The following is a 17,555-nucleotide window of genomic DNA, read 5'->3' on the forward strand; positions in this document are numbered from 1 at the left end:
CTTGTGGCTGAATGAACACAAATCCCCACAAGCGCAATCAAACAATTTTTGGATTATTGCTATTTGTGGACTACTTGTGAAATGAAAAGTTCAAAAGCACATAAGAATCTTATTGTCCACAAACTTATATTTATAGTGTAGCACCACAAGTACAATTATATTATATTAATGTTTTTGTAATTTAGCATTTTACATAGTAATGCACTTTATTTGTTTGTTTCTTTGTTTATCTGACTATTTGCTTATTATGTATTTATTTGGTTTATGTATTATGTTATCTTTCTGTTTGTTTGCTTTAATTTATTTATGCAATTGTGTAATAGCAAACTTCTTGGAGTTAATGTAATTACATTTTAATTATTAATACAATACATTTTCCTTTATCTCCAAACCAGAATATTTTAGAGGACACAAACTTTCCAAAAAGACATCTATGGATTTAAAGTATGTCTATATATGTTACTTTTAATTCTTTTTTTTTTAAATGAATATCTATAAGCTGTTTGCTTCCAAGATTTAGCAGAATAACAAAACTCGCTTGTAGTAACTTGTTGTGATTAGACTCAGCTTCTATTTTGTAATTTGGACACAAGTCTCAGAGGACATTCACAAGAAATATTTGGGTTCGCAGCTCGATGTTTGTGTTGTTCAAGTAAATAAAACAATATGACTGGTGGATGCGGGCCGTCGATCAGGATGCTAGTGAGTATACAAGCATGGTTGCTTGTTTATTCTGATGTTTACCTGCAAAAATACAGTCTTGGGAGAATAGGGCGGAAATGGGAATTACAGCAGAGGAGTGTCGTAAAGCTTCTTGCCATTTATAAAATTCCTAAGGATCTTAACATTATAATTCAATTTCTCTTAATTATATTATTACTGGTTAATCTGGAACATAGTATATAAAAGGTGGGTGAAAAGTAACTAGGCTTTACATTGGTAATAAAGTCCATATTTATCATATAAATTTATTGAAACAAATTGTATATGTACTTTTATTACATAGGAAAATGAAAGCATATCTTTCAATTTCAACGAGGGCACCGGTGACGTCAATCAGTTTCCTTAAATGGCTGGAAATGGAATACGCAATCAATCTTCTAAAAGAAGTCATTTGGGATATTGCTTAGAACCTCCTGAATCCGTGCATCCAAGTCCTTAAAAGTCCTTGGGCGAGGCTTTGTCCTGTACACCTCCTTCTTTGTGTAGCCCCACAGGAAAAAATCCCATTTAGTGAAATCTGAACTTCTTGGAGACCAGTCATGAGGTCTGCAATATCCCAGTGAACATCCTGAAAAAACTTAGTAAGCATGTAGTAAGAGCTAATGGGGTGGTGCACCTTTCCGCATGAAAATAAGATCACAAAGTTCCACAGCCATTAACTATTGTCTAGTTACTTTTCACCCAGCCTGCAGATAAACTCACAACTGATATAGAAATGTCTTGTGAAACCTAATGGGAAATAGGAAATGGGAGGAAGCTGAAGAGGGGAACTTACATGGACATGCAAAATTCAGCACAGGCAGTAACTCGAGCTCTGGATTGAACCCTGGAGCTGAGAGACACTTTAGCAACAGCAACTGAACAAATGTTCTGCCCTAATGATGCTATAATGTGGCAAAATTGAATGAGAGTTTAATACCTGTAGTAATGAGAGGAGAGGAAAGCAAACCTGAACTCCCTAACAGACTCACCATCTCTCTCTCTCTCTCTCTCTCTCTCTCTCTCTCTCTCTCTCTCTCTCTCTTTCTCTCTCTCCTTTCGCTCGCTTTAATACAAACCGCATTATGTATGCTCTGTAAAACAGCCCTTAATTACTGGTAAAGCTGCTGTGCTCCACTCCACTGTGTGAACCTCCTCCTGCCTCCTACCCGCACTCATTTAGCACCCTCTAAAAGCCGCCCGTTTGATATTAGTGCTCTCCAGCCTCTGCCGGTGGAAGCAATAAATAAATAAGTAAATATGCGCACCCGGAGATTTGCATATGCATAAGGGAGGGGATATTTGTCCTGCCGTGGCTTGTGTGGGTAACAGGGGGAGGAGAAGAAGGAGGATGTCTTATTAGCTGTGTCTTGTGCTTCCTTGTGCTGGCGAGAGACATGAGTGCTCTGATTAATACAAGCTTCCTGAGACAGAGAGCACTGGCTCTCCTAATAAGAGAGAGAGGAGATGGATGAATTTTTCCTGCTTTTTGTCCTTTTGAATAACTGTGTAGGTGTGTATGTATGTATGTGTGGTGTGTGTGTGTGTGTGCATGCATGTTCAGGATTGAGTGGTTCTCTATTTATTAGAGGATTGTGTTTGATGTCCATTTTTCCACATCCTGTCAGTACTGAAGTGTTAATATGAAAACAGCCGTTTGAAGCTGGAGTGTGGAATTATGGGCCGCAGATGAGAAAATCCTCGAGCTCTTTACTGGTTTTGTTTCATGTGCAGAGATTTACCTGTTCCTGTTTCTCTCTCTTATCTCTATCGTGTGCAATAAATGCAATTTCAGGGTCTAGAGCTGTTGACTCTGTGACAGCTATGATAAGCCGCAGCATTGAGATGAAAGCAGGACTGTTCGAAGCTCCCGTCTGCTAGCCAGCCCTGTGTGTGTGTGTGTGTGTGTGTGTCCTACCAAACAATAAATGATTTGATACGATAAGGGAATCATTCTAATTTTGTGCAAAGTTATAAAGTCACTGTACAGCACATCATAACGACAAAAGCCTAATCCCGGCTCTTTGGCCTGACGAGGAGGTTAAAGTGAAAATATAGTTCCTAATTAAGATCTCAGCTCTGACTTTGTTTTGCTGTGCTTTTTTTTGACATATTAAATGCTTTAAACACTAAACAGCTATACACATTGCTTTTAAGGCCCCACCTATTCTCAAACGAAGTAAAAAAGCACGGCACCTCTGTAGTACAGCCACAAAATTAATTGCATGCACTGCCTTACTCTGTTTATGACATTAATGAAAATCCATATCCCTTTAATGCATCTCTACCATTTTCTTTCTCTGTCTCTCTGTCTCTCTGTCTCTCTCTCTCTCTCTCTCTCTCTCTCTCTCTCTCTCTCTCACTTTCAACAGCCGTTCATTAGGAGGCCTGAAGTGCCCTCACACACTAATTACATCATCACGTTTGTAGCCAGCTCTTGTTGGAAGCCCAAGGAACCTGGCACTCTTTGCTAAAAACCTCCCTCCCCTAATTACTGTTTTACTCTCCTTCTGACTGTCACACCTCCCTGATAGATCATTATTTTTCCAGCAATTTGTTCACATTTAGATGCGATATAATTGGATCTGATTAATTATTATGATTAATGGGGATAGGTTTTGAGTGTATGGCCATTAATACAACGGGTATCGCACACAGGACAGGGACAAATTAAGGGTGTCAGAGTTCCTCCACTCAAACTTTTTTTTAAACACAGGTACAGACCATCGAGACTAAACATGCACCCTGTTTACACAGAAACAATGGCACACATTAGCTGCCTTAGCTTTATCAGTGTAATTGCAAAGAGTTGACTAGAAATATACAAGTTACAAGATTGGTAAATGTTAATTTTATAGCAAAATAATAGCAATATTTCTATATCTATGATTGAAAATGTATTTACTCTAACTAATAGATTCACCAGTGTTTTTAACCCTTGCCTTTTGTTGGTTCTTTATGTTATGCTTTGTTATGAATATAGCATAAAGGTGCATAAAGATGCAAAAAACACTTGAGAAATTTGTGTAAATCTTTTTTACAGAGTTGAATAAAAAGGTATACATACTTATTTTACCTTTAACCCAAACTTGGACAGTAAATGGCTGGATGAAAATTCCATATTTTTCCCATTTCACAACAGGAGATCTAATGTAAGTGGGTGAAAGGAAAACCAAACCAACATGGTTCCTTTCCATAATTCAACACCATTAAATTCCATTTGGACTGCAGCTAATTGGAAACAACTTCACCATACAACAAGACGATGACCCGAAGCATACGCCCAAGCCTTGTAAGTGTTATTAGTATACTGGAGTGTTATGTTATGTTCACCTATTGAACTGCTCTGGGATAAACTGGAAAGTGAGAGAAATATCTAACTAGTGAAAAACACTTTTGGCAAGTTTTTATAGCCAGGGGAAAGTATTTCAGCTAAATCTTTGAAAAATAACTGTCTGGGTGTGTTTAACATCTGTACATTTATGGGTTTTTTTGTGTGTTTTTGGTAAATATTCATACCATTAAATTGCCTTGTTTTATTTTTACATATAAACAAAAGGAACATGAATATGTATCTTAAAAATATGTCTAATTATTTAATTATATGAAAAAATACATTTTTTTATTACAATTTTTTATAGTATATCCACTATATGGTTAGCTATGATAGCTATTTATTTAAAAAAAAATGTGGCAACTAAATCAAGGTATAATCTATATGTATGTGTATAATGACTGAAGAAACAGAAATCAGAAATGGATGCGAGATTTTAAAGAAATCACAAAGCAAAAACAAAAATCTAAATATATCAAAAACAACTGGGAAGAGAAGCATGACACTAAACACACAAAATAACCACCAACATTCAACGCACAACAAAAGCTTCTCAACTAAACTCAGACTGTAGCTTAAGTAATGTTATTAATTAATGCAAACACAAACCAGGTGTTGTGTCATTTTCTAGGGTTGATGGTATGTGTAGTTTATTACCAGTGCCGACATGAAAAACATCTGTTCTCCAATGTCATATTATTGCTCTAAGAAATCTTTTGGTCCATTTCCACTGTTAAGAAAACTTTGAATTTAATTACATTAGATTTGACTTATTAACATATAACTGTTATATAACTGTTTACTGCATATTGATTACAGTCCAAATCCATCATCATGGTTCTTGAGTTTAAACCTGCTCAGTAGCCTCATGGATCTTTTGCATAAATGTGTTTTTATTGCATTGTTGCTACATCATGCACATGCACTTAAACAAATGAATGGTTGCATCATGCTTTGTTGCTTGATAGTGTGAACAAAGCTTTGTAGGTCTAGAATCAGCATATATGTTATATATTATTGTATGTATAAACTGCATGTATCCAAGCATTACACATATTTTATATATGATTATTTCAACAATGGACTTCTATAGCATTCTCTCTTCAATCTCAATAGGATTAAGGTTAAAGTAAAATAATGGAACAAAAGTAAACCAACAAATAACTAAACAACTGACAATTTGTCTGTAATAATGTGTTTTAAGCAATAGAGTAAAAACGGCATCACACATTGCATTGTAGAAATGCACTAGGATACACCCCAGACCTATATGTCTTGTTATTTTCCAGCCTATAGTCTTGGCACCATCATATTTCCTTAATGACGAATTAAGGTGTCACCTGCTGACCCAGATCTGCATGTGGGGTAATGAATGTTGGCCAGTTAGTTCAGATGGACAGTAGTCAATTCATCCCGCATGGGAATGCCTCATTAACGAAAGAGAAAGCACTGGGTGACTCTGTGTGTGTGTGTGTGTGTGTGTGTGTGTGTGTGTGTGTGTGTGTGTGTGTGTGTGTGTGTGTGTGTGTGTGTGTGTGTGTGTGAGAAATGGATGTATGGTGTCACTCAGCTCAGGAGAGCAGCTAATGAGAGAGAAAGAGCGAGCACGATGTCTGGGAGTAGTAATTCCACATTACGTGGTCTATCTAGAGGAGAGTGGGGGTAAAAAAAAAACAAAAAAAACAAAAAAGAGCACCGGTTGAGTATAAAAAAATGGAGGAGAAGGTGAAACTAGAGAGCATTCATGGAAAGACAGAGGAAAGAGTAGGAGGCAGGAGACCCTTCGCTCATTATGTGCATATATGTGGATGTCTCTGGAGCTTTCTTTAATATTTTAATAAATAACATCAGCCCAACAAGAAATTAATTAATTGTATCATTAATAATGGGGCTGTGGTGTGTATAGAGAGTGAAGGGTGGGGTGTGGTGTTGAGGGGGGCTTGATATTAAACTGTGAAAAAGTGGGGGTGGGGGGTGGGTATCTCGGGAGACTTGGGATTTTTCCAGCAGCAAACAAGACCGCTGCAGCCGCTTGGCAGCCCTCTCAGCCTGCAGCTTTTACAACAGGTTGAAACTAATAAAAGAGGATTTTGCCAGGCACGGAGTTAAGCCCTTGGAAATCTGCTCCTGTAGAAGGGGAGAGAGTCACAGCCAAATGTGATCCTTAATTAAACTTTAATCAAGATAATGCTGTTTGCAGTGGAACTAGATAAAAAAGGTGTTTCCAGCCGCTGTCTCGAGCCAGTCTAGCTAAGGACTGTCTGTTGTAGCAGACTTAACCTCGCTGCTGGTGTGCGTCCCCAGTTTTTGTTGTGTGTATTGTGTAACTTTTCATTTTGTACATTGTTGCACGTAGAGCTGCTGGGCACCTTTGCGTCAGAGCTGTTAGCTAACCATAGATTTTTTACTGTAATGGTAATAAAGTGAATGTCAAAGCATTAGACTGAATCAAACTTAAGTTTGTTTAGAGAAGAGTTCAGAATGGAGAAAAGAGAGAAATAAAGACAATTTATCTGTACCCAGTCAGATGAATCATTGCTATTTCTGATCATTCTTACTTTTTTTTCTTTCTAGCTGTACCATTGCTGTGTAAATACTCATTAATTTAGCATGACACCCAATAGCAGTGAGTTTGTGAACAAAATGTGCATAATTTGTTTTGTTCTTGTGTAGACTCCTCCCTTTAAAGAAATGTAATAACCCATTCATAGGAATGTCCCTAGTTTAGAAGTAAGATAGATAGATAGATAGATAGATAGATAGATAGATAGATAGATAGATAGATAGATAGATAGATAGATAGATAGATAGATAGATAGATAGATCACTAATACTGGTCAGGGTTGCACAAGTGCCCATACACTGACACAAAAACAGGTTAGTGCAGCCAATCCACCTACATGTTGTAAGATGGAAGGAAACTAGAAAACCCAGGAAAAAGCCATACAGGGGTCACAGAGTCAGTCATCTAAGCTCAGAATCAAACCGGATAACGTGGAGTTGTGGTGCAGCAGCTCGACAAATACATGTTCATTTTGTAATAATAAATGTATCATTTTTGTCAGAAATACAAACAGAAATGTTGCTGTTCTGTTGCTGCTCATTGTTTTCTTATTACAACACTTAAATGAGTGATATCCAATCGATCATTCTGAAATTAGGGCGTAAAAACAAACAAACAAGCAAACAAAACAAACAAAAGCATTATAATCGCCTGTAATGTTGATGCCATTATTTTATTATGACTGATAAAAAGCTCAGCAGTGCCTCCTTTATGAATAATGATTGTGTTTAAAAAAATATTACCCAGGAGTCATGTGACCAAATTACATTTCTGGGGTGATTTGTGCATATCATTTAGTAGCTCTGTGTGTGTGTTTGTGTGTGTGTGTGTGTGTGTGTGTGTATGTGTGTGTGTGTGTGTGTGTGTGTGTGTGTGTGTGATATACAGTATTTAACCATACCTTCCTGTTAGACTATAATACGTGTGTGTGCGGGAATCCCATGTCCGCTCTTAAAGGTAAAATACATTCATTTGCATGAACAGATTTGGGTCAGCTTCATTTGCATAATGGTGCACATAATAAAATCTAAATGGAAAACACAGAACCAAACAGTGAGGCTCCGTCAGTGTGTGTTGCAGAAGGTCTTTTTCCATGCAATGTAAATGTATTTGTCTTCATGTGTGGCTGTGTAAATCATGCTATTAGGAGCATAACGACCACCACAGAGAGCAGAGCTTTCCTAAATCACACTATTTCAAATGCCTTTTGATAAGCCCTGTGCCTTCAGGAGAGCTTTTCTCACATGCAGAAAGTTTTATTGGCTCGCTGGATAATTACTTCACTTCGAGTTATTTATTTATCTGAGCTGTTTGTTCAGTAAGTGGCTAATTTCCTGATTTGGTCTTGATTTAACGCAGTTAAATCACTAGTGAGGTTAGCAGATGTAAGTGGGATAAAGTGCAATTTTATTAGACTCTCTTCTCTATATTATTGCACGAAGACACACCGTCTGTATACAGAAATGCTGTGATTTTCCTTCATAATAAAAAGTGGATTACGGCGAATCACAAGACAGCGTCCCCAGCTGTCACCAAGAAATGAGACCATCCTGTTGTAAAAGCTCAGATGATTAAAAAGCATGTTTATATATTAATCAGTAATTAGGCCAGCACACTTTCAGAAGCGGGGAGACAACCAAAATGAATTTCAGCCTGAGAGAATTATTCATTGAACTCTAGGAGTTGTGTATGATTGTCACTTGTTGAAATAATAAGTTGTCTGCTTTCTGCGTTACTCAATATATCCATAAATATCCAATAAGAAGTCCATAGTGGAGGTCAAAATACAAGCACACAACATCAAATGAGGATAATAAATTATCATAAGACAAGCTAAACAGGTGAAGGTTGAAACAAGAAAGATCAACAATAAATATAATATTAGGAACAATGCTTGGATGATGCAAAATACGATTTTGTGATAACAAAACAGATATATGGTAATAAATGGAAAACTAATGAAGGAAAAAACAGAATAGGTGATCACAGTAGGGCAAAAAACCAGAGACAGAACAATAATTTAGAGAAACAACGACATATGGAAATGTACGTAGTGTGCTAGTTAGTTTTGTGTAAAATCATTGTTTCAATCCATGGTGTACTGTGCTGTATATGAAATGACCAAAAAAGCCAACTTGGCCTGATACCACATATCTGACTTCAATGTAATCTCATGTTTGTTTTGTTTTTTTCTTTTTTGTATTTTTGTAATTTTAAATACAAATTCTACATTCTTTTAACATTTGTTATTTTTTTGTTATTTGTTATTGTTATATTTTAACTTCTTTTTTCCACAGGATTTACCCACAATGCATACTCAAACGATCAAATACTTAGTCACAAGACATACAGTAGGTACTGTGTGTAAAAGCCATAGTTCAAAATCATTAAACATTGTGGAATGTCAACAAATCAAGTCATTTCTAAACATAACCTTATTGGTGGGTAATTTATTATGTTTTTGGGTCATCAGTATTTCATTTTTCTATCCATCCATGTGTAAATCATTATCTAAAGAACCAAACTATATCGTAAAATATTTTTAAATGACTTTTGTCCCCTTGCAATCACCTCTGTCACCGCAAAGTGCTTCGGAAGACTGGTCCTCACCCATCTTAAAGCCTGTTTGCCACCCACTGTAGACCAATACCAATTGCCCAAATAGGTCAACCGAGGACGCCATTTGCACGGTACTTCATTCTGCCCTGACTCATCTGGACAACCCAGACACTTATGCCAAGATGTTGTTTGTTGATTTCAGCTCAGCTTTTAACACACAGCTTGTCATTAGCACTCATCTCTGTAACTGGTCCTTAGACTTCTTATTAAATAGACCACAGTCTGTTTGACTGAACACCGTCACCTCCTTTAGTCTCACCCTCAGCACTGGGGTTCCTCAGGGATGTGTATTGTCCCCTCTTTTATACCCTCCCTATAGTCTTGACTGTGTACCTGCCTATGCCTCAAACAGCATTGTTAAGTTGGCAGATGACACCATGGTGGTAGGCCTGATCAGAGGTAAGGATGAAACGGCTTACAGGGAGGAGCTCCAGCACCTAGTAGCATGGTGTGAGGACAATCACCTGGAACTCAACACAAAGAAGATGAATTCATTGGGGATTTTAGACAAACTGGCAATCACACTGACTCTCCCATTTACATCAAATGAACTGCTGTGGAGCGTGTACCCAGCTTTACGTTTCCTAGAGTCCACATCTCTGAGGATCTCACCTGGTCTTTGAACTCTTCTATCCTGATCAGGAATGCACAACAGCGCCATTTTATTTCTGAGGAGACTTAAAAGGTACTGCTGTGCCATTGAAAGCATCCTCACTTACTGCATCTTAAAATGGTACAGCAACTGCTTTGGACCGTAAAGCCCTTCATTGGGTGGTGAAAACTGCCCAATGAATCATCGGCACTCAGCTTCCCACCTTGGAAGACATTCACAAGAAAAGCTGTCTGCAAAAGGTGAGAAGCATTAGCAAAAGTCAAGAATCTTTTATTGTCATTTCAACCATATATAGCTGACGAAGTACACAGTGAAATTAAACAATGTTCCTTCATAATCTTGGTGCTACATAAAACAAGATAAAACAACATAAAGCTACATAACAGAACACAGAGCTAAGAACTAGGGACCACTCTCCCTAACCATGGACTATTTATCCTGCTCCCATTGAGTAGACGCTACAGGTGCCTCAGAGCCTCAAGTATAGCTTTTTCCTGTGGCTGTTACTGCACTGAACAGCTGATCATCATACAATGTTAACAATACATACCGCATTGTCACATTCTGTGTATTTTGCACTGCTTTATTTTCTGTTTTCTGTGTATTTTGCACTGCTTATCCACTTCACATTTTTGCACCATTCATAACTCACGTTTATGATTGCACTACTGTATATTCCACCCATATTTATTCTGTATATACTAAATAAATAGTATATGTATATAGTATGTATATAGTAAATAATTATTATGTTAATGTCTTCTGACATGTATATCAATGCATAATCTTTGCGCAGTATATTATATATTACTATATATCATATATTATTGTATACTGCACCTTCTGTACATTATTCACCTTCACCCCTGTACATATGACCTCATACTCTATTTATCTTACTGCTATTTATTGTAAATAAGCCACTTATTCACTTTTGGATAGATGCTAACTGCATTTCATTTGATCTGTACTTTGCACAATGACAATAAAGTTGAATCTAAGCTAATCTAATTTATTTGTAAAGTTTACCAGAAGATTTGTAATGTTATTCAGAAGATGAAATGATTCGATTTTGAAATCTTTTCTTCGATCTTTTTTTCCTGTTTGTCATACACTTTCATGTTTAGGAATTCCCAAATTTTTTTTCTGAAGTTATTATTATAAAATATATGAACTACACTCTACATACAACATTAAAGCTCCCACCAGAAAACATCACCATAACATCAGTTACTGCCAGAGCTGTTGGTATACAGAAATGTAATCAAATTATTTTCCACAATTTTGCCTCCCAATTTTTTTCTTTTTTCTTTTTTTATGTTGGGCCTAGGAAGCATAAGTCATTCATGATGCTGTCACATTTTTCTGAAATGGAAATTAAAGCTGAAACAGATATTTCACGAACACAATGTTTTGCTTGTGTCGTATTTCTTGACTACTTTTCATCATCCTGTATATGTTTATATAGACATTTTTAAAAGATACTTATCATAGTCTTTTACTGTTCTGATCATTTAACATTTGCCTACTGTATCAGCTGTTCAAATGCATAATATTGACCTTTTCCCTGTTTTCATTGCATTGAATATACGATTTAACATCCCTATTTTCACATTAAGGAAAATGACAGTGAATTGTCCAACATCAAATCAAGCAGCTGTTTGGTATTTGAGTCTGTACTGACCCGGACATCACATACCTCGTGTTGTCCATGTTGGGTGAAACAAAGAAAAAATTACCACAACACTCAGCATGGCACAATCAACTATTTATTTTCAATCACTACTGGAGCTCATATGGATTTTCTAAGCGACATTTTCAGGCTGTTGAATACCATATTGATCATCTGTGTGGCAGTTGGTATACGTAGTGAAACGTGGAGACAGGATGTTTATAATAGTTCTAAATGCTGGCGCACATTAATGAGTCAAACATGTCGATAGGGGTTTGATTTTCTATATGTGACATAAGGAGGCTGCCACAGCTTTAATTGTTTTCTGTATTTAGTTTAAAACTTCTGTATAATTGTAGGTTTAATAAAAGTGGCTGTGCATGTATGTAGGTATTTATGTATGTTACGATATATTAAAAGTATATTGATGTATATTACATTTTATCATATAAATAAAAATATCAGTGTGTTCGATTTGATTTCCTTAAAAGGTTTAATTTAGAATAAATATTCTAAAACTATAAAATACAAAAATAATACATTCAGCACTATAATATCCAACTCATCATTTTAAGGAAATTGTCATTTTCTATTTGTATTTTAATTCAGTTGAGTTTTATTCGTATAACACTTTAAACAATGGGCAATGTCCCAAAGTAGCTTTACAGAGATAAAGAGGTTGTAAAGTTGAAATATATAAGTTTAATGCCTAAAAGATTGTTCCTAATAATTTTATTTCTAATGAGCAAGTCAGTAGCAAAAAAATAAATAAAATCATTGGGACTGTATGAGGAAGAAACCTTGAGAAGAACCAGACTCAAAAAGGAACCCCTCTTAATCTTGATGGCACCGAATATATATTCATTATAGTTCCTTGCCACTCTTGTGTATATTACTGACCTGAGAGCCTACAGTGCATCCGAAAAGTATTCACAGCATTTCACTTTTCCCACATTTTTTATGTTACAGCCTTATTACAAAATAGATTAAGGATTGTTAGGGTCATTGTCCTATTGGAAGGACTGGGGTCCAAAATGCAGGTTTTCATTAAGCATGTCTCTGTACATTCATCTTTCCCTCGATTCTGACAAGTCTCCCTGTTTCTGAAAACCATCCCCAGAGCATGATGCTTCCAACTGTATGCTTCACTGTAGAGATGGTATTGGCCGGGTGACGAGTGGTGCCTGGTTTCCTCAAGTCATAATACATGGCATTCGGGCCAAAGTGTTCAATCTTTGTTTCTCATGGTCTGAGAGTTCTTCAGGTACCTTTTGGCAAATTCCAGGCTGGCTGTCATGTGTACTTTTACCTACAGGCCTTATTGGTGGAGTGCTACAGAGATGGTTGTTCTTCTAGAAGGTTCTCCTCTCTCCACAGAGAAACACTGGAGTTCTTTTAGATTGACCATTGGGTTCTTGGTCACTTCCCTGACTAAGGCCCTTCTCCCACAATTGCTTAGTTTGGACAGGCGGCCCACTCTAGGAAGAGTCCTGGTGTTTCCAAACTTATTCCATTTACAAAATGATGGAGGCCATTGTGCTCAAAGCTGCAGAAATTTTTCTGTACCATTCCCCAGGTCTGTGCGTCAATACAATCCTGTCTCAAAGGTCTACAGACAATTCCTTGGACTTAATAGCTTGCTTTTTACTCTGACATGCACTGTTAACTGTGAGACCTAATATAGACAAGTGTGCCTTTCCAAATCATGTCCAATCAGCTAAATTTACCACAGATGGACTCCAATCAAGTCTCAATGGTGATCAATGGAAACAGGACCTAAGCTCAATTTTGTGTATCATGGCAAAGGATGCAAATACTTATGTACATGTGATTTTTATTTTTATTTTTTATGTATAATAGATTTGCAAAGATTGCAAACAAACTTCTTTCACATTGGTATTAGATATTGTTTGTAGAATTTTGGGGAAAAGAATAAATTAAATCCAGGAATAAGGCTGTAAGACAAATTGAACAGCTGTGACTACTTTCCGGATGCACTTCATATAAGCGACTGATCTTGCCTGAAATGAACCAATTCCTGAACATTAACAAATAAATCTGTCATTATCTCCTTCTTTGCTTTTCTATGTTTTTCTCTCGAACTCATCATCATTCAAAATGTGCAAAAAAGTGTCAGCAGGGCCATGTGACTATAGTTTTGTCACCATCATAAACCCGATGCTCAGCAGAACACACTGTACTTTCCTCTTTCGGCTCACCCACCTGCATGAGGAATTACTCTGGAAAGGGTGTCACATGGTTCCTATATTAGATTTGCTGAATGGGGAATCTCTAGAAACAGAGAGGTTTAAGAGGACAGACAGGAGAGAACCATCAAAGTGTAAGTTGCACAATCATATAATGGGGAAAAAAAGAAAATATAACTACTTAAAAAAAAAAAATCCCCTAACAGATTTATTTAATCTAGTCTAAAATAGTAATGGTCACCGAATGGATAACTTACACACCAACAAGCCTTTGGGAAAGGTCAATAAACAAATAACCTACACTGGTGAACAAGCATTTAATGTCTCTCTCTCTCTCTCTCTCTCTCTCTCTCTCTCTCTCTCTCTCACTCTCTCTCACACACACACACACACACACACACACATACACACACTTACTTGAGTGTGCTGCTGTTTTTTTTTTGCACTTCATTGTGTTCTTATATTCACTCCCGGGTATAGTTTTTACAGTTTACAGTAACGTATAACCAAAGTATGCAGTAGGTTTACTGGTCGGCGCTATCTTGGTTTTGTGTCTTGTCTTGTTTTGTTTGTCTGTACTGTTTTTTGTCTGCATTGTTTGCACCAGGTTGCACTTGATGCACTTTATGTAGTTTTGTGTTGTGTTGTAGCTCTATGTTGTTGTTAAGTGTAGCACCAGGGTTCTGGAGAACCATTGTCTCGTTTTTACTGTGTACTGTATACTACTGTGTATAGTAGAAATGACAATAAAAGCCTCTTGAATTGACTTGACACACATTCACACACATTTGACTTATGCACAAAGTGTGTAAATAATAAAATCTACTAGTGGCTTGTAAGATGATTTATTCTTATTCAGTTCAGGATATTCTTCATCCTTGACTCCAAACTACAGGCAAATTAGTTTACATGAATCTTGATCGCTAAGTTTCTGCTTATTCAAATGGAAAAACATTTTCTTTGCTAAAATAAAAATTGTTTACATTATTTTCTCTTTGACATTATAATTAGCAATTAGCAATTAATTACATTTGACAGGTAATAACCTACCTGATGACATATTACCAAAAATGACTGTGACACTCCTGAACTAAAAGCATCATCATTTTCCCCTGAAAAAAAGGTGCGTGACATGACAGTATGTGGTAAAACTTTTTTTTTTAAGCACTCTTCCAGTCCTCCAGCTGAGAATGACATTTTTAACAACACAAAATACAACTAAACATCTGCTGCTTCCATGCTATTAAGCTTGTATTTGTTCCTCAAGCATGTGTTCCTGAGGATATAATGGCAAAGGATAGCACAGAAAGAATGCACAGTTAATACTGTTACCAGCTTTCTCTCTTCTTCGCTCTTTCTTTCTCTAAATTGAAAGAACGAAAAGAAAAATGACTTAGACCATTTGAACCGTTGCCCCCGGACACACACCACTCTCACCGATAACCCCATTTTGCCCTGTCATGTGTCACTTTACAGAAAGATCATAATCCTGGTGTGAGTTTTTCTGTGTCTTTTCAGAATTCTAATCTGAATCTTGAGTTAAATGAGACATTTCTAAGACTGGAAAATAAAAACAAATTACTGTGAAAAGATGAAGAATATTTTATCGATTATTGACGAGCTGCATGACCATAGCTGTATCCGCTTTACCCCAGCCTGACAGGTCTCTCAAGCCAGATTTGTGCTTATAGTGTCTGTCAGATATTTATGAAATGGTGCTATATTGATAGACATAACCATAAACCAGCATTAATGAGTGCTATTATAAAGGCTTAAGGCTTTTTTTTTTGGCACTATGAGATTTTGTTTACTGGAGAGTATCAATCTAGCGTAATGAAATACAAGCAGCAAAGTGACAGACATACAGTAGGAAGAGAGAAAGCCATTCCAAATGAGATTATAAACGGAGGGAGTACATCAATCAGCGCTTGGAGGCAATATTGCTTTTCCCATGGCCAGACGCTGCTGGGGCTCTGAGAATATGTATTTCTATAGTGCAAAAAAAGTGATTTTTTTTTTTTTTTTTAACAGGAAGGGGGTGCATGCAGTTGGACATTATTGCTAGCACAAAATTTACTTTTTAAATGTCCTATTTATTGCAATAAAATGATGATGAAATCTGTAATTTTTCAGATTTAAAACATTAAAATTACTCTTTTCTTACAAAAGAGATTCTAGCTATTTAATGGTAATCTACTTTGCACCATGTTGAAGAGTATACAGTACATTACCTGTCCACCATGTTATACTTTTAGGAAAGAAAAATCGTTAGTCCGTATCTTTAGTCCTTGTGGACCAGTTCTTACAGTAGTGTTTATTATTAAAGTTTGAACCTTTGCAAAGCTAATAATCCTACATTTTCCAAAGAACCTTTGAGAAACCCATTTTCTAATTGTTAAAATGCAACATATCATAGAAGGTCATATGTTTTTGTGCTTTTAGAAAAAGGGTTTTTCTTTTGAACTTTTTAAGGGGTTCTTTGTGTTCTAGAAGATCCAACCTTAAATATGCAGTATTGTAGGTTAAGATAGTTAAGCCTAGATTAAGCTTCTTACCTCATCTGACTTGCACATACAGAATTTAAGCTATGTGAGTATTTCTATGTAAGTCTATAGACACAACCCATGATGGGAGTTACTATTGCAGATTTAATGTTATCACCTAAATGTTTTGCTTTTATACAATAATTTGACATGTTTTAAAATATAGCAAATAATGTAATGTACATTTTGTCCATACACTTTTATGTTTATACCGTGGAACGCTGGCAAAACATTTATGTGATAGCTATATGACAGGTTTCTCAAAATTTCTTTAAATGATTGCATATAATTACATTTACCCGTGTTGAGAATAAAAATCGGTTCTTGGACGACTGATGTAATATTTATATATTAATAAAATTTTAAAAAAGCGATTTTTTTTACTATAACTTACATACTATAAGAAAATAAAAGTCTCAAACATATGGCATACAAACTGCCTTTCTATGCCATATTCTACAAAAAATAACTGATGTATAATAATGTCCTGCAGCTCTTCACATAAAATCCCAGAAATAAATGATGAATTGTTGAGATTTTAGAGCCGTATTGATGACTAAGTTTACTTTGCAGCCGTTGCAGTCTCCTCTCCATGCACTGAAACCGATCCTCAGTGTCTGATTGCATCCTCGACTGGCTTCTTTTATTGAGCAAATTGTGCCTGTCACTTGCGATTCTTGGAGAATAACTCAAATACAACGCGTAATCATACAGCAAAACTAGGATAAAATCATGTTGTCAAAACTGGGGGGGAAGTGATTGCTGGACGGTGCCTTCTCAAATCAATACACTAATTCCACCATTTATACGGGCGGCGGTGGCCGAGAAAGGAAACTTTGATAGAGTATTTCTTGGCTCGCTGACCAACTTTGACCTTCTCTAGGTGTGTCAGCAGGATTAGTGTGCTTCCTCTACTGTAGAAAAATTGCCTTAAAGAATTGGGAGTGCCGTGTGTGACATTTACTCTCTGCCTTGAACTCAAACATATTAATACCACTGAGCATGGACTCTTCATCCGTTCTTCTCATCCTTTTCGCTCATTTCCAGTCTGATTTCTATTCTATTTCATAACCCCAATTCTAAAAAGTTGGGAAAAAAGTCAAATATAAATAAAACAAAATGCAATCATTAAAAAATCTGATAAACCCATATTTTATTCACAATAACACATAGAAAACATATCAAATGTTTAAACTGTTTATTTTAAGGGGGAAAAAATGTAAATTTTACTAAAAAAAAAAAAATATCTCAAGAAACATTTTCCAACTAATTAGGTTAATCGCCAATGGGTCAGTACAGTAA

This window comes from Silurus meridionalis, chromosome 3 (assembly GCF_014805685.1).
Source record: "Silurus meridionalis isolate SWU-2019-XX chromosome 3, ASM1480568v1, whole genome shotgun sequence".
NCBI classification, from domain to species: Eukaryota; Metazoa; Chordata; class Actinopteri; order Siluriformes; family Siluridae; genus Silurus; species Silurus meridionalis.